Genomic DNA, 17,707 nt, shown 5'->3' with positions numbered 1-17,707 from the left:
TGGTGTAAGGCAGGATGCTGACACTTGTGAAAGGCTTTCTGCTGCTAAATAAATGGCTTTGCAGTCCTGAGCTGCCCCCTCTGGTAGCAAAACAGGATGCCCAGACACTGCCAGTCATGTCTGAGAATAGGGCATCTGCTTTGTGGACTGTATTTTTAATAAAAATCTTACAGAAATAGCTGTTCTGTATATTGTATTTCCAGGGATGTGCACAGCAATTGGTGGTGTATGGTTATGTGAAGGCAATGGGCTAGACTGTGATTCCTGCATTTGAAGTCAAGTGAAACAAACGAGGTGCTCCTACAGCTGTGATGTTGACTGTCATTCTCATTGCTTGCAGGAACAGGTTTTGGCTTTCAGACTTCTCGGTTCTCAAGACTGGGAGTTGGGCAGGAAACCTGACAGTCCCAAGTGTAACTCTTCTGCAGCTTGTTGTGAACATGAAAAACGAGGCTTCTGTTGGGTCTTTGGGTTGGGGACCCGTGAGGGTGCTAAAGATGAGAACAAAAACCTCGAATATGCTGAGGGATTTGCTGGCAGAGCCATAGGGCACAGTGGCAGTGGGCTGAGGGTCACTTATCTGGGCAGCTGTCTGTGATGGGATCATTGCCTGTGCAACAACTGGCCTCAAAGATATCGTGGAGTGGGGCACTGCTCTTCAGTCCAAAGCAAGGAGGGAGGCTAAGCCTGGTGACTTGAGACCTATTTTTGGGTTTGGTACAGCCTTCTCACCTGGGGTAAAGGATATTAAAAAAAAAATCAATTTCCTGTCTATAAGCTGTGGATTCTTTAATGGAGGAAAAATGCCTTCATGATTGTGAAAAACACAAATCATGCAGAAATTATGTCATGTAGAAAGATTCAAGAGGCTTATGCAGTCTTGTCATTAGCTGCATGGCAGAGCCCTATCAATGCGTTTCTAATGTGTGATCCCAGAACAATGTGATTTAGACAGCAAACTATCAGAGGCAGGACTAGAAAATACCTCAAGATGTGTTTAAGCCTGCCACCCTGCCTCATGGAAAAGTAAAGTTCCCTAACTCATTCCTGCCAGATGTTTGGCAAGATGTAGGAATGGGTTAGACAGCGATGGAAATTCCAGCCTCTCTAGGCAAACTGTTTACTTAATGATCTTCCTGTTGAAGAAACACAGCTAGACAAAAGCTTCTGATACTCTGTTTAGGCCAAACCAAATGATTGGAAATGTATTAACCCATTTGCTTGCAGAAGTACAGACCGAGATAGACTGACTGCTATATGGATATGTTGCATTCCAAGCACCTTGGGAAGACCAAATTTTGGGATTCCTTTGAAAAAAGCCCCGAGGAACAGCTTGCATCAGTTTGGTTGTGCTGTATCTGTAAACAGTTGCATTCCCCAGTGATGGCAAGGCTATCTGCAACCACTGTGCAATGCTTTTATGACTGGTCTGCCCCATCTTAGGCTGGTGGCTGACATCCTTGCAAAGCCTATATGGTTGGTTTGTTCACAAAGACATTTTGCAAAGGCATTTAAATAAGATGTTTCTTGAGCAAGTTTGCTGTAGGGACATGCAAGTCAATCCTTAAGAGTGCCAGAACTGAAAGAATTGAGATGAATTCTGTAGTGTTTTTGACCTTGGCATTAACCTCTTGCCTCCCACTGTGAATTGATAAAATTACTGCACGAACTACTGATTAGAGTACAGGGTTATCCAAATGGTTGGCATTTTAGCACTGTAGAAGACTTCCCAGTTCAGGCTGCCTATTTGTGCTTGTACAGTGTGTTCAGCACTTAAACCAAAGGCATCAAACAGTGAGGTAGCAAAACCCTGTGGGCTTATGCTGTGACCAAATTTCCAGGACAGCAAATCATTCCCCATGGGTAGCCTGTGTTACCGAGTACAGTTGTTTCTGTAGCAAAGATGAAGCTTTAGAATTAAGCTCAGAAACAGATTTTCCAAGCTGATTACAAACACGCACCCATTCCATGATAAAAGTCATGAGAGATGTCGTTTCTGGCAGAGATGCTGAAAATAGTTCCTGTAACTCAGCCAGGCATGGGTGCAGAAGTGGCAGCTCTTTAACGCTGCACATCAACACAATACAACTTAAGTGAAGATCTTTAAAACCACACACACTGGAGTTGGGCCAGGCTGCATCTCCCTCTTCCCTGAAGAGAACAGCCCCTAAGCCCTTTTGCAATTACTATTGCTAGGACCTTTGTTCTGTCTTGCCTCCAACAGCACATTGCCCCTTGATGCTGGAGGTAATATAGGGTTATTGGTTTAATAATGACTGTTTGGGAAGAATGCCATCTTCTAAATTAACACCACAGTTGCTTGCAGGAAGTCTCCCAGCACAGAGCAGGTCTGTTCCCATAAAATGAACATGTTGTGCCCATAAACAATAAAATCTCAAGTTGGGACTGGGTTTTGTAGACCATTAGTAATAAATGCATGAAATGTTGCTGTTCAGCTAACCAGTTCTGGGTAGTTTTGCTGCTTCACATGGTTTGTAAAAATGGATTTTAAGACCCTTTTCCCTGACACCATCCTGCATCATCTCTGGACCCAATGCTGTGGGCCTGGGGCAGGCTGGCTTACCCCAGACGGTGTTGCTGGAGCTGTCCTGGCAGAGCTGGGGTGGGAGAAGGTCTGGCAGCTATGCCAGCACCCCACAGAGGCTGGAGGCTCCCCTCTCCTGAGGAAGCCAGAATTATCTCGCTCCTCCTGAGGCGTCATCTATGGGAGAAGCCATACAAGAGTGTGCCCTGGACCACAAAATAAAGGTAATACTGTTGAATGAAACCTATTGCCATGTCATATGTCTGAAAGGTGGGGATTGTGATAATAGGAGGAAATGCAGAATAAGAGAAAAAAAAAGGAATAAATGGACCTGAGGAGAGGTAGAAATTTCAGAAGTTTCAGGACAATAGTGTAAAATCTAGAGTGTAAGTTACATGTGCTACTGGCTAGAGCAAAGTTCAAACCTTCAGGCTTGAACCTTGACCTTTTGAACTCTTGGCCTTTTCCTTTCCTTTTTGTTTTTCTTTCTTTTCTTTTGTCCCCTTTGCTTCTCAGAGAGGGCCTTAGGGTGCCTGTGCAGCTGCTGCTTACATGCTCTCCTTCCCCTCTTGCTCCTGTACAAGTATCCATGATAGCTCATCCCCGCAGAACTATTAACACTTATCCCAGCACAGCCATACCTGGAACTGCACCCCTGCTCTGGCTGCATGCCCGACAGTGCTCTGCAGGAAAAGCCTGGGCACTGTCGAGGGCTGGAGTCTAATCTTGGAACTGCAGCTTCCCCTTGTGAAGGGATTCTCCCTCCTCTGGCTGGCAGGTGATACCCTAGTGGGGTAGAGCCCTGCCAGCACAGGGAGGCTTGAAGCTCCCTCTCAGCTGCCTGAAAATGCTGGGGCTAGTGGGGTCCTGCCCACTTTCAGCTCTCACACATCCTGATGAAACCACATTTTTCCTGCAGCCCTCCTAGGAAAGGGTTTCCATAATGTCCTTAAGTTGTAATTTCCATAGGCATCCTCATGGCTCCTGTAGTTCTGTGTCCTAAGAGCCTTCCCTGTCTTTGTTGTAAATTGGGTTGTGTGTTTTTTAACCCTGTTCGCAGAGGATGCAGAGAACACCTGATGATTGTCACAGCTGCCTTCTGCAGTGAGCGCTGCTTCTCCACCCCTTCCATTTTTTTCTCTGCCTTGGCTTAAACACCTTCCTTCAGCCTTTCACCACGTGTTGTTCAGGTGTGTTTATTATCCCCGTAACTCATTACTCTCTTCTCAATCCTTTCGGTTTACCAAGTTTGGTGATTGGTCTCCAAGCCCTCCAGTCTCTTAGCTGTCCTGAGAGTTTTATTCTGGACTTCTTCTGCACTGCAGTGTAGCTGCAAGGATGTCTTGTGGATGTAAAATGCCAGGCAAGTGGAGACTCCGAGTATGTACCCAGGTCTCTAGGGCTGTAATGCACGACAGAGCTGGAAACCTAATGCCTTTCAGGGCCTCGGGTTTTAACCTATTGAAATTGTGAAATGTGCTTAACAAAAGGATAAGACCAGCTGGATTGTAAATTGATCACTGTCAATACTGGTTTGTGTATTTGAGACCTAAGAAAATGCCAGAATGATCTGACCCAGGAGAATGAAATAGGTTTCTAGCTGTCTTTGTATTAAAATCTTGTTAAGTAAATTGGCTTTAAAATTGTGTGTGGAAGCGCTGTCCCTGCAAGTCAGCACTAGTGTGGTTGAATAATTCACTGAGTACTTGGGAATATTCCTCAGACCTTCGGAGCTGTTTATGGCTAAGGACATGTCCCTCTCACCACAAATTTCAGCCTTCACCCAGAGCATGGGTGTTTACCCCAGGTGCTGATGATCTGAAATCCCAGTGATCTAGTGCCATCTCTGCAAGACAGAGGTCAGCTCCAGGAGTCCACACAGGCACTGCACAAAAGAGCCTTAGCATGTCCTCTCACGGGGACCTTCTCTTCTTTCAGTTTAGGACCAGTAAAGCTGACAGGCTGCAATTTTGAACTAGAACTCTATAGAAGAGGCCTTAATTAAGTAATTTTTCTGAAGTAATTAAATGACTGTAAAATGATCATATAGATAGCAGTGCTGCACCATGGTTTGAAACCTGACTTTCTCTTCCCCACCAGGAAATCAAGAGAATCTTGGCCACCCCTATCCCAGCACAGCAGTTATGTTCCTAGCCAGGGTGTCTCTGTAGGAGTTGCCCCACAGAAGAATTACACCCGCTGCGCAAGGTAAGCATATCTTCAGAGGAAGGCAGTCAGGGTCACTGTCCCAGGTAAAGGTCCTTGTGCCTCTGGAGCTTTGTTTATGTTTGTTCTTGAACTGATCATCCCTAGCAACGTGTTTAACTGAATATATTTGTTTAATTAAATGCTTTTAACATTTTTTACAGGGCTTCTAGTTGTTGAGTCCCCCAGAGGAGCTCGGCAGCAGACAGCATGGGTTGTGAAACACTGGTGAACAGCCTGGGTGGGACACAGAGGGTCTGAAAATGAGCATTTTAGCTTTACGTTCTGCTGCTCTCTCCTCACCAGACTGAGAAAGGGGCTGGCATGGAGGAGACCTTAGAGATCTAGTAGCACTGTGGTTTTGTTATGTGGCAATCAATGCTCCTGACAGACTGAACGGCTGCTGCTATTATTAGCACAGTGTTTGTGGGGTGATTAGCTCTGTGCAAGACTTGAGTTCAAAGAAGCTTAAAGGATGAATAGGCAGATGCAAACTGGACTAGGCACTGGATATTATAAAACTATACCAGTTCTATGTGATGTGGAAAAAGGTGTGCAGATGCCGATTCTCCAATTGTTATCCTGCTGGCCACAGCATTTCCAGTGCTTAACAGCTAATGGGCCTCAGTGTGAGCTGCTGCTCCTCAGTGTATGAGGGTGGAGCAGGCTGGGTGCTCTGGAGGGGTTCCCCATGCTGGGATGTGCAGTGGGGTGGGCAGGTTTACAAGGACTTGGGGTAAAGAAGTCACTGCCTGCAGGGCTGGCTCTATTCCTGTCAGTAGCTGTGAAGGACAATTTTGCAGGAGAAAACCAACTCTAAACACTCGTTTTAGTCCAAAAGTATTTTGGTGTGGTGCAGTTTAGGAAGTTTGCAGCTGTGAAACTCCTTGCTACAGGATATTGGGGATGCTGTGAGTTTTCATAATCTGAAGAGGATGCAGAGGAAGTTCGTGGGAGAGAAGTTCAGGGAGAATTAGCAAATACAAGGAACTACCTCTCCTGTGGTATGGCCCTGGCTTTTGTCCTGATTTTCCTATGATCTGAAGCACCTCCTTTGGCTGCTGTGAAGAAGGAATGTTCTCCCACAAAATGCCCTGGTGGAGAGCAAATGGCCGCTATGTGCTGTGCAAGCCTCCCTCCTCCCCTCAGGAGGCACCACAACCACAGCACCTGCTGACACCCCAGAGCACATACATGGCTGCTAGCCTTGGGCATGGCTTCACTTCCTCCATCATGGCACCTTTATTGCAGACTGCTTGGAATAACTTTCTGTGACAGAAAAACCAAATTCTCTGTCCTTCTCTGCCTTGTTTTTATCCATCCTTCACAGCACATACCCACTTCGTTTTTCCAGACAGACCATTGTTGTCTGGGCACAGAGACCATCTGCTCAAAGAGGAAAAGCATTACTCCTTGGTGTAAGCTACAGCCTTTGATAGATATTTCTTTGATTGTGTCACACAAACAGACCCAAATCATGGTATGTGCCCCAGCCACTCATCTTTACCCTCTTTAGGGGCTTCTCACTGGCAGCGACCCCTCTCCTTCCTGCCATGTGCAGGATGCCCCGTCATTTGCTAGTTCCTGAGTGGTCTGAGCTTGTACAGCCTTGTGGCTCCTTGTACAGCCCTTGTGCAGAAGACAAGGATGGGGCTTCAGGCACTGCTGGCAGAGGATACTTGAGTCCCACTCCTGCTCACACAGGGGGAGAAGGGACTGCCAGATGCCACCATCCTCCCTGATTTGTGCTAAAGACAGGCATGTACCTCTGGTCTGACACATGGAGGAGAGGAAGGGATGGATGGCTGGTGCTTGGCTTTTGCTGATTTTGTGTCTCTCCAAAGCACTGTTCAAAAGAGGACCCTGATGGGGCTCTTCCACTTCCCCTGCATGCTGGGAGTTGCTGGGGGATGTGCTGATTTCGGGGCAGGGCAAGCCAAGCATTTTGGAGCTCTTTGGAGCTGACTTATAAATGCAAAGCTTTTTTTCAGACTGAGTACATAGAGCAAGACCCTTGCTGTCTCCTGGAGCAGTTACCACATTTGGAAATGCAGGTTTGTTTCCTTCTATGAGGTCTCACGCAAAAACAGTCACTAAGTGGCTGTCAAAGGCCGAGGTGGTGGAAATTTCCTGCTTCTAGTATTGCAGAGTCAAAGTGAGGCACAGCTTGGGAGATTAATGCAATGATTATGAGGAGTTTGGAACTGGTCCTAACGCATCACAAAAAGCAAAGAAATCCTGCAGTTCAATGTGCTGACTGTTCACAGGGCTGTTCTGCCTCTTCACCGCTCACCTCCTGAAGCTCTGTCGTTAAAAAGAGTATGATTAAATGAGCTCCAGTGAAACAATCCTCTAAAAAACCTGGTTGTTCCTCAGAGCTTGATCACCAGCTGGGGTAGAGATGAACTGTTCCTGCTCTAATCCCCCTTAAAGAATGTTTTTCTGTTACCAAAATGTTTGTTCTGAATTCTTTTGACTTCATATCCAAAATGATTAAAAACTTGCTTTTTCCAGATGCTTCTTTTGAAAACTGCTCACTCCATTTGGAGTGGTCTTTTATACATTTCTGAATCCAGATTATTTCCCTGGAAGAAACTACATGCTGTCCTGGAGCTGCTGAAATTAATCACTCAGGTAAACACTTCCTTCTTTTTTGCTGCCAGTTTGGAACAGGAAAAATTCTGCGTAAATCTTTCCTCCCTAATAAAATCTAGTGCAAAACCTCCATGCATCTGAAGGATTCTACTGTAGCACCCTATCAGTATGTGGAGACCATTTTCTTCCTGAAAAGATTTTACTGTGCCTTTATGCTAACTTCATCAGAAAAAAAAGCACCCTCTAAAATTCAGGGCCATTTTGGAGATGCTGCTATCCTTCATTAACTAATTTGCTGTTTTATTGAAACCACAAACTTGTGGGGAACAATTCTGTGCCAGACCTTTTCAATGGGCTGGTTGTGCTCAGGTAAGCGCTCAGTACTGCAAAAGTTGCACAATCCAGCCCTTCAGCTTGTGTGAGAATATCCTTTTACAAGCTCTAAGATCAGGAGAAGTGCCTGCAATATTTTTACTTCAGTTCTCTTTAGCAATGAAGGACTGTGTGTATGAGATGTTTATTGGGCAAACACTATGGCTTCAAACTCCTGCAAGTGAAACTGCCTTTATTGATTTTCACTGTCCCAGGAATGCCAAAAGAAAATACATACACCAAATGAGGATCTTCAGATGCCATTTGGGGATAAATGTCTACAAAGACATGAGTTACAGACAAAGAAACATGCTCGTGGCTGAAAAAAAGTTTCCAAGCTTTATGTTGTCTCTGTATTTGCTGATCTGGTTCAGCCAAGGAAACAGCAGTGAGTGCCTGGCTGGTCAGCCCTGCCCTGGTGCCTAGATCCAGAATTGGGCAGGGAGCAGACATATGGCTGAGGAAGCAGGTCACTCCTTTTGTCTGCTCTGTGTATTTTGCTGAAGCCTCAAGAGGAGAGCCAGACGGTGATATTCATTCCAGTGGCACTGAGCAGGGGACACTAGCCTGCTGGGAAAAGATCCAACACCATCAATTCGTTTTCATTTCCCATGAATGGTGAGAGTATTGATTTAATCCAAGGGTTAAAATTGACAACGCCGTATCCATGCTTGCTGATATATAGCTTTGCTTTCCTTGTGACTTAGAGCATTTGGGAAGTGGCTTTAAATGAACAGCTTTTGTGTCTTCTTTCAGGAAGGAACTGGTGAAGGTTCGTGGAGACATGGTTGCTCTGGCACAGCCTTCATGAGGCTGGATGGATCCTGGGCAGATGGGACATTACTTTGGTTGTTTTGGTCAGCCTACAATTTGCTGAAGGAATCGGGCCTTACAGGGCTATAGGGCTTCATGAAGAACTTTAATTTTCTCTTTCCCTATCCTGACTCAGATCCTCAGGTGAAAAAGATGCGAAGCTTTGATTCAAAACTCCTCATCCTACAGCTGATGACCCTGTCCCACATTTAACAGCAAGTTAATTTGGTTTCTGTATTTTAAAAAAATACATGGAGGTCTCTGACCTTTTCACTTGAGTTAAACATATAAGCAAAGGCAGGGTATGATCACAGTGGAGGGTGGTGTTGCAGTGCTGCCTTTAAGTTGGCTGGTCTGAGCAGCCATGTCATGGATGTTAGCAAGAGGTCTTGAGACTCTACTTCGAATGTTTGTAAAAATACCTTTCCTAATGTTGCTGGCACAGCCCTGACTGCACACACAGGAACCCCACCTTCAGTTGCTGGTAGGTGGCTCTGATTCCCTATGCTTTTGGTGCCAAGGGATTTTGCAATTTTTTTTGTGTAACTTGGATGGAAAGTGGTATTTCGGTGTTTTTTCTGTGACTGCTGCTTTTACTCTCCTTCCCCTGATATATATCTTGGAGAGTTTATACATCTTAATGAAATTATGCAAAGAGGAGGTGATGCCCAGAGGAAAGGAGGGAGTGGAAAAATTATATAAGCTTCCAGAAATAACATGGAAACCAATTTTTTTCTGTAGTACTGAAATCCTGTTCTAGATGACTAAATTAAAAGTGTTTGTAGTAATACACTGAAGAGACAATGTAAGTGTACAAGTGTCTGCTAGGAACACCCACCTGAATGGGATTCCACCTGTACAAGCACTGCCACTACAGAGTTTTGCTGGCATAGCTGGGGTTTTTTTAGGGGACAGGCACTGGGATGGCCCCTTTCAAGTGCCATGAATCACAGTTTTCTGAGATGGTTGTGGAGCAATCTTTGGCTCCACACATGAATTCCACTGAACAAGAGCAATGCAGGAAAAATTTCTTGTACATCATACGAAGCTAAAGCTGGAGCCAGTCTAGCCCATGTCTGTTCCCAGGGCAGCCAACTTACACGTGGTCTCTGACCCACACCTAGCTGGAACTGGCCTTTATATGTGTGTGTGAGCTGGGCAACCACAGTGCTTGGTGCCAGTGTGAGGCTTTGCCCCCAGTATATCCTTTTCCAAAGCCTGTTATTTTGCGTGCAGGAATGTGGCAGGGGGCAAGGCAAGCCGATTGCTTTGTGGAATGCTAGTCCTGGTGGTCTGGGTCTCTGGGCCTAACATTATGCTAGATGTATATGTTTGCATTTATTATTGCCTCATGAAAAATACATAAGTAGATATCTCTCACTCTGTAGCTTTCTGTTAGTTTGCCTGTAGTTGCTGTAGTCTTAACTGGGAAGGGAGAAGGAAAAAGGGAGAGGTGTATCTGGGTCAGAGCCCAGAATAAACTCAGTTCACCAGTACCCATAGCTTGAGGTGACTGGGCTGGGTGGAAATTGTTGACAGGAGGGGGAAATGTATGCATTTCCTTTTTGTTTGAATTGTGATTTGACCTTTCTGTCCCAGATTGCATAACATACATCACTTAGAAGGTTAAAATACAAGTCTTCATGACTCACTCCCAGAGCTACCTAAAATACTTCTGGGACTTGTGCAGGGGAATCTCAGTGGTGAAGGGGGTGAATCTAATAACCTTGTAGAAGTTGAGGTTACATGTCCCTTGGTAGCAAAAAAAGGTGAAAAAAACCTGCCTTTGAATCCCCCATCACCACAATACTCACTCCTGCCCTTTCTCAGAAGTTCCTTTCAGGAGAGCTGATTCAGCTGTTTGTGTGGCTGCACATAAATTGGACGAAAGAATGAGATTTTGAAAAGCCCTCAAAAAGGGAGGATTGTGAACCTGTGCAGAAAACACATATTGTGCATCCATATTAAGATCTATAGTTATGCTTAGATGAGGTTATCTGCACTTAAAGTGCTTCTGGATTGGGACCACAGATGATGAGGCTTGCTGGAATCACGTGCCCAAGAAGTATATGACCCTGGAGCACAGAGCTGAGTGAAAGCCATGTTTCACTAGGATTTTTGAGAGGCAGCCTGCACTGTTTTCAAAGTGCTCTCAAGTATTGTGGAGGAAATGTTGACAGATACTGCAATACTCACACTGATGAATATGCTCAGGCTGCATTGAGCATCTCTACATTTGTGGCAGGACTTGAGACCCAGCATAACAAGTGCAATACAAGAGGAGGAGGAAGGAAAAGCTGACAGTGGGCAGATGCTTTCTATCATTTTCTGGATGAGCTGCTTTGGCCTCAGCGAAAGAAGCTGTCCCCAGGCAGAAAGAGCTGCTCTGTGGAGCGGAGCAGGCAGACTTACCAGGGCACAAGGCATTTTTCAGACCACAGAGTGAAGTTTCTTTCCCAGGGCAGAGCTGGGGGCATCAGTGTCAAGGCACGAATCTCCCTGATACCCTGGAGCTGCTGCCCTGATGGCTGACACATGTGGGAGGGTGTGGGGGGTGGCAAAGCACCTACCTTTTGCAGTTACTAAGCCTACATGGTCTCCAGACCAAGGCTCCAAAGTGAGTTTACCAGCACAATTATTGAGCTAACAGTGTGTAATCATCAGATGTTTCACAGAAATCAGAATGTTTGGAGGCTCCTCATTGCAGATTAAGTCAAAGCACAAGTGGAAAGCACAGAGAATAATTATTTTCAGCATTAAATTTTCAGATCACACTACATGCAAAAACTTGATTCAGAAACGTGCAGCATATGTAGGTTTTATGAGCCTTGAACAGTAAAGAGTTTGCTGAAATTTCTGTCATCCTTGAAGTGCATGGGAAGTAGCATGCATGCAGTGTGAGAAAGAAGCTGTATCTATTTTCTTCTCTTACACATTTTAAAGGGTTTTGCATATGTTCCTTGTTTTCATAAAACTATGCAGTGATTCCCCTATAAAATGTCAGTAACCTGGAAACAAACTGTTACATGAAAGTTTGACTGTGTTCCATGATGTACACATTGTATCATAAACCCAACAAAAACACATGGCAATTTTCCCTTCCTGCACATTGGGAAAATTTCTTCTACAGACTAGCTTCTTCAGTAATACTCACCAACATAGCACAACTTAAGGAACAAAACGCTGAGCACTCTCAGTTCTTAATGTTGAGGTGGAACTTCTTGTGAAGTCTTCAGCCACTTGAGCTGTATTTTTTCCCTACAAGGTGCTTTTTCACACCTCTCATTTGGCTTTCTTGTCTTCAGTTAGAGTAACAGTATTCTAGTTAATGGTGGCTTTTATTTTAAAGGAAAGAGGAATGCAAGAAAAGTAAAGCGCTTCACTGATAATTTGATGATTACTAGAAAGTTGCTCTGCAAAGATCATTTCTGTGTCATAATGAAGCTGATATCTTCTCTCTATACCCAACCAACCAGCTGTTGGCAATCATGCCAAAAACCAAACCAAAACCTGAAATGGGTTTTCTATTACCTGCACTTCAGTGTTCTACTGTGACCCAAGAGTTATGGCAATAGCTCTCTTTAGCAAGTACCCACTGCTGCTTGTGGGATGCTGCCGAAGCTCCAGCAGGGCCACAGCAGGATGCAAGCTCTAGCAGGTTTGTGCTATAGCATATTTGAAAGCTTCTAGTCTTTTCTGTAAAGAGCTATATGAAGAAGTTTGTTAAGTTTGGTTGACTTTTGATCTATATTCTAAGTGGTTTTTTTTCCCTGAAGGAAAGGATAACGTGATTAGTGTGTTTCTGTATTAGGATGCTTCCACTCCCTCCTTTTGAATTTTAGGGCATCTTTTATGCTTGTATTCTCAATATATACATACAGAGGCCATAATATTTGACCTTTGGAAATCCCATATTATGGGTCTGATTTATGCTGTGATGACAGACATAAGAGCCCACTGAAATCAGTGTGGCTCTGGATGGTTACTGTGGTTCCTCTCTGAGCCTCAGATGGAAGGATCTGCTTCTATGTTAATATCTAAGAAGAAACAAAGGGAATTGGAATTCATGTTTTATAAAGAATCAATGTAATTTTCATGTTCCTACCTCACTCCCCATCATCCTAAAATGCAAAGAAAGCTAACCCCTTAAAATGTCAAGTGTCAGTGGAGATGTATGTTAAAAATTAAAATATATTTTTTTTTCCACTGCTGTGAATACTGTTTTAATGGCACTGGAGAGATGTGCTGTTGCAGACAGGTGCTCCTGTAGATTTAAATACTATGTCAATCACACCTGCTCTAAACAGGGTTAAGAGGCAGACAGCTTTCATCAAAGGCCAGATGAACCCCTCCCAATTTAGATCAACTCCACTGCAATTAAACAGTGTTAGTGTTAGGCCTTCACAATTGTCAATACCTGGTTGCTACCCACTGTTAGCAGCAATTGATAGTTATTCTAAAGAATTTCTTTAGGTTTTAGAAAATGCTTTAAATGAAAGCGTAGAGGAAAACACAGCACTTGGAAAAAGGAGGAGAGGGTGTGGGTAGTTACAGTACTGAACTGCAGAAGAGCTGTATTTCATAGTAACTGTGCTGCTGTTTGTTCTTGGAAAAATCACTTATTGTTCTCTTATCCCTGTACTGCTCTGAAGAATCTACAAAAAAAAACATTAAGAAAACAAATTCAAGGAAGCAGTGGAACGTGAATTCAAGAGCAGAATGTGATTGCACAAGGAGATTCTACACCGAACTGAAACATTCATGTTTTGGATCATTGAGAACAAATGAAGTACAATACTGGTCTGTTCCCTTTCTATTCTTTTGTCTCCGTTTTGTTTTACTTTCCTTAGCTTAGATTTTTTTTCCTTTTTGGAGTCCTGCAGGGAGGAAAAAGGAGCCTTTGTTTTAAAAAGTCTGAGACCAACAGTGGCCCATTGATCATAATTAAGTCTAAAATAATACGCTTTTGCTGACCTGTTTGTATTGAATCCAAAAAATTTTATGTTATACCTGCTGTAGTCTTAGTCTGCCCCCAGATTCAGTTGCTTGTTCCTGAGCTTCTGGTTCTGGGGCATTAGCTTTAAAAGCCTAAATAAACCTGCGTGTTTTCAGGGCTGCATGTGAAAACACCTTCTTTTTTGTGTAAGAACAAATCTGTCATAATCAGATGTTGTCTTTGTCATGTACTCTCTTTTCTTTGACAGACAGCTGTCCCCATAACAGCCATCTCTGTTGTCAATAACTTCCTCAGATCGTGAAATGACACACAGGATTGCAGTAGTTCTCATAGTAACACTGGGAGGTTGCATAAAATTTTTAAGTAATCTTGCCGTGATGTGCTTGGACCCAATTCAGAGCTTTCTGAAGTCTGTATGAAACTCTGCTGATTTCAACAATCATTCATCTCTTCAGGGGCTGCTTCTGACCTTCTGCATTCAGGTTTTTAACATGACAAACTACAGAGGCTTCACCCTGTGGCTCTTGGTAGTCTAGTACGCTCTAATGAGTCAATATGCTTAGTCATAGCGCAAATATGCTTCAGGAAAATAGTGGAGAGATTCACAAAAAATATGTCTTGGCATCATTATCCTATGAATGGGGAGTGTTAGGTGCCTTGGACATGCTTCTATCTGTTCTCAGCCTGAGTCTTTACAGACACCCACAACACACACGCAGGCATAGTCCTATCCAGCTCCTAAGAATGCATGATCAGGATAAAAGCCCTTCAAAGGTCACCCAATACCTGTCTCCCAGACTGCTCATTTGACTCACCAGCTGGTCTGATTTGGAGTTCATTATCAGATCAGATGCACAGACATAGAATAGAGAACACAATCACACAGAAGGTAGTTAAAAACTGGAATTTAAAAAGAGGATAGGACAGACAGTGGCAATTAGCCATGGGGCTCAGTCACACAAACATACTGACCAGCAGCCTGCTCACATGCAGATGGCCTTTTTTTATATCCTTGCTCCAACACACCTCAATCTTTTTAGCTCTTCCCTGATCTGCCTTTGTTCCTCCCTTCCTTGTCTTTGGCCTTTTCCCCAAACATCTTATAGTAATCCTGTATCATTGTAATAGTCTCCTAATCAATCACAGTGTTTCCCTCTCAGACACTTTCTTGTAAATCCTGCTCTCCTTTATGCAATAGTCCCCTTAGGTTGTACAGCCTACCAGAGGGTTTTGATTGTTGAATTTCTCAGTAGGTTTTGCGCCAGGGAAACAGCTTTGGTGGTCTTAGGGACAATTGACTCAGATGAACCCAGTTTTCTGAATTTTTGTGTTTATTTTGAATAACCATTAGCTACACTGATCACAAATCTGTCTATTCTGCATTATTTACTCCCTTCAGAGCTGCTTATTCAATACCATTATCATTAAAAATCTCATTTGGCCCAACCAGATGAATTGGAATAGGGTGAGAATCCACTTAGTGCATTCTACAGCAACCCATCCTGCAGCATGCATTGAGTCCTCAAGCAGAGATTATACTTTACAGTTTTGACTGCTGTGTGTTTTAGGGTATCTGAGAACACAAGCTTGGTACTGACTTGCTACTGAGGGATAGCCTTCGGATTCTGTACAGGTATATCCTATGGTTTAATCCATCAGGTTTTTTATTTCATATAGAGCTGTGCCTGTGTGTTTCCTTGCCTGGGAAAAAATCTTCAAATATGTTGTGGTTTTTTCTTCTTTTTTTTTCTTGAGAAGTGACAACATCTGTGCAGGTTATGGTGGAGTGGCAGCCAGGCCCTCACAGGCTGGCCCAGGCAGATGCCCAGCAGGAGCCCCTCCAGCTGTACAGCTCACAGGTGGGCCTGCGACTATCTCCAGGGCAGCAGGATGCTGCTCCATACTGGTCTGAGCCCATCTGCAGGGCAGTGGGATGCTGGTCCTTGTGCCTGTTCAGGAGCACAAGTCTGCAGATAAGGCTGTGCAGTGCCGAACAACTGCTGCACAAAAGGCTGCAGAAAAGAGGGTGCTATGTTGCAAACATGAGATGCACGGCCTTGGACATTCAGGAAAATTTCTACTGCATGAATCTCATGTTCAGTGCAAGAAACTTGTCTGGTCTGCGCGAGGGTGTGGGTGTAGAGGGATGGGTACACAAACAGGTCTTTGTGAGGGGTATTTGGTTTTTGAACATTGAAATCATTGCTCTGCCCAAGCATAACGTATCATTGAACAACAAGTTGGTGGTAAAGCCGAAGGAAAGGTTCCCTTTGGCAGGGAATAACCACTGTCTTCGCATGTATGTCTCCTCCGATGCTGGGGTGAGAAGGGAGCCGGGAGCTGCCCGCGGAGCGCTGCTGGTGCCGCGCTCTGCGGTTCACATTCGTTCGCAACTACTGCCATCCAGAGCTCGGGGAGCGAAACTGCTCTGCCAGGCTCAGGGTTGAGTCTATTGCAAAACTTGGACTCTTGACCTCGGTGAATTGTTGTGGGGTTTTTTTTGCTTTCCTACAATGGGGTTTTTATTACATTTTGTATGGGGAGAAACTGTAATTTTTTGATGCCATCCTGCCAGCCACCCAAGACTCAAGGATTTCCCGGGCAAAATCAAACCTCAGGAGATAGCGGCTTTGCCTACTTGTGCAGCCTGAAAGTTCACCCACAGCCTGTCCTCACAGTCATATTTCCAGGTTTTCTGTACCAGATCTGCTCATTGCCATATAATTTTTTTCCTCTTTTTGTTTCTTTTTGTCAGGGTTTTATGAAACATTAAGAAACAATAGGGAATGAAATACTTCTCCGCATGTGATCTTCACATAGGTCATTGGGATTTTTTTGCATGATCATGTATCTAGGAAAAGTCATTTTCTTCTTCAAATCTTTGTCTGCATAGAGGAATAAAGTGTTACCATACGACTAACCTAAAATGAAAGTCTGTGTTTAATGTTAGCCTGTTTCTTTCAGTGCAGCCTTTTACAGATGCCAAAATACTTTTATCTCAGGATTGGTGGATCATAGAATCATGAAATCATTGAATGTTAAGGGATTGAAAGTGTAGGAAATAAATAGGACGGTTTTATTACAAGCAGGGGTTTCCATGGCTGCCTCGTGCTGGGGCACTTGGGAGCCATTTTGTTTAAAGGACTGGGGAACTATTTTGTGGTCAGGGACTAGTGGACTGCTTGTGATTCTGCTTAAAGTTGCTTATTGCTGCTGCCTACTTGCTGCTACATACAGTTCTGCTTGGGGTTGCCTATTGCTCTGCTTATAGTTCTGCCTGCTTACTGCTACTTATTGTTACTTATTGTTCTGTTTGCTTTACAGTTGGAAGGCGAGCAGGGAAGAATGTAGGGTGGTGAGACCAGCCTGGGCTCACTGCCAGGGGAACCATGTGGCCGCGGCAGGGACACAACCTGGTAGGTGGATGAAGACAACCAGTGGGCTGCACCAGAAAGCGAAGATTACCTTTTAAGAAAGAAAAGAGTGAGGCCTAGCATGGGAGGACTGAGGGAGTGGTTGTGCAAATCGAGGGGTCTTAAAAGGGCTCATCCCTCCCAGTCAGGTGTGCTCGAACCTGGTCACAAGTTCAGTGCAGCCAGCACACTGTTAATAAAGTTCTTTGTTTCACTTTATTTGGCCATCTTCTAAATTTTAATTAGAGATATTTCTCACAAAAGGGACCTTAAAGATCATCCTGTCCCAGCTCCCTCTACCATGGGCATGGACATCTCCCACTAGACAAGGTTGCTCAAGGCCTTACGTGTTCTGGCCTTGAGCACTGCCAGGGATGGGACATCTACCACCTCCATAGGCAACTTGTTCCAGTGCCTCACCACCCTCACAGTAAAGACTTTCTTCCTTAAACTGATATTGTTATGTTCATTGAAGGGGAAGCATCACGGGAGAGTCATTGCTTAAATAAACGGTTTATTTTGTAAAGCCACTTGGTTTGCACAACACCGCAGCAGTGCACACTGGGAGCTGGCAGGGCACCTCATGCCTGAGGCTGTGCAGCTGCAGGGATGCCACTGAGGGCTCACTCCCGCCAGGCAATGCCTGACCCCAAGGGAGCGTTTTTTGCAGCGGCCACTTCAACAGGGCCCGCGGGCATGTCTGTGGGAGGCTGAAGGTGTGGATGTTCTGCCACTCCTCGTCCTGCAGCGGCCTCAAGTGAGACAGAGCCCTTCGCCAGAACACAAAATGGCGGCTGCCAGGGCTCA

General features: G+C 44.5%; 1 long non-coding RNA gene across 3 annotated transcripts; it reads left to right on the top strand.

The window, feature by feature from the left end:
* Nucleotides 1-11,731: 11,731 nt before the first annotated feature.
* LOC113951170 lies at nucleotides 11,732-17,119 on the top strand. Of its 3 annotated transcripts, none has more exons than XR_003529068.1 (3): nucleotides 11,732-12,188; nucleotides 13,183-15,120; nucleotides 16,812-17,119. It is a non-coding gene; the product is annotated as an uncharacterized LOC113951170 (long non-coding RNA). The 3 variants fall into 3 exon arrangements; XR_003529067.1 differs by having other exon boundaries at nucleotides 11,732-13,330; nucleotides 15,056-15,120; XR_003529066.1 differs by having other exon boundaries at nucleotides 11,732-15,120.
* The last annotated feature ends 588 nt before the right edge of the window (nucleotides 17,120-17,707 follow it).

This window comes from Corapipo altera, unplaced genomic scaffold (assembly GCF_003945725.1).
Source record: "Corapipo altera isolate COAL_440 unplaced genomic scaffold, ASM394572v1 57, whole genome shotgun sequence".
NCBI lineage: Eukaryota > Metazoa > Chordata > Aves > Passeriformes > Pipridae > Corapipo > Corapipo altera.
This window is presented reverse-complemented; position numbering and strand designations above follow the sequence as displayed.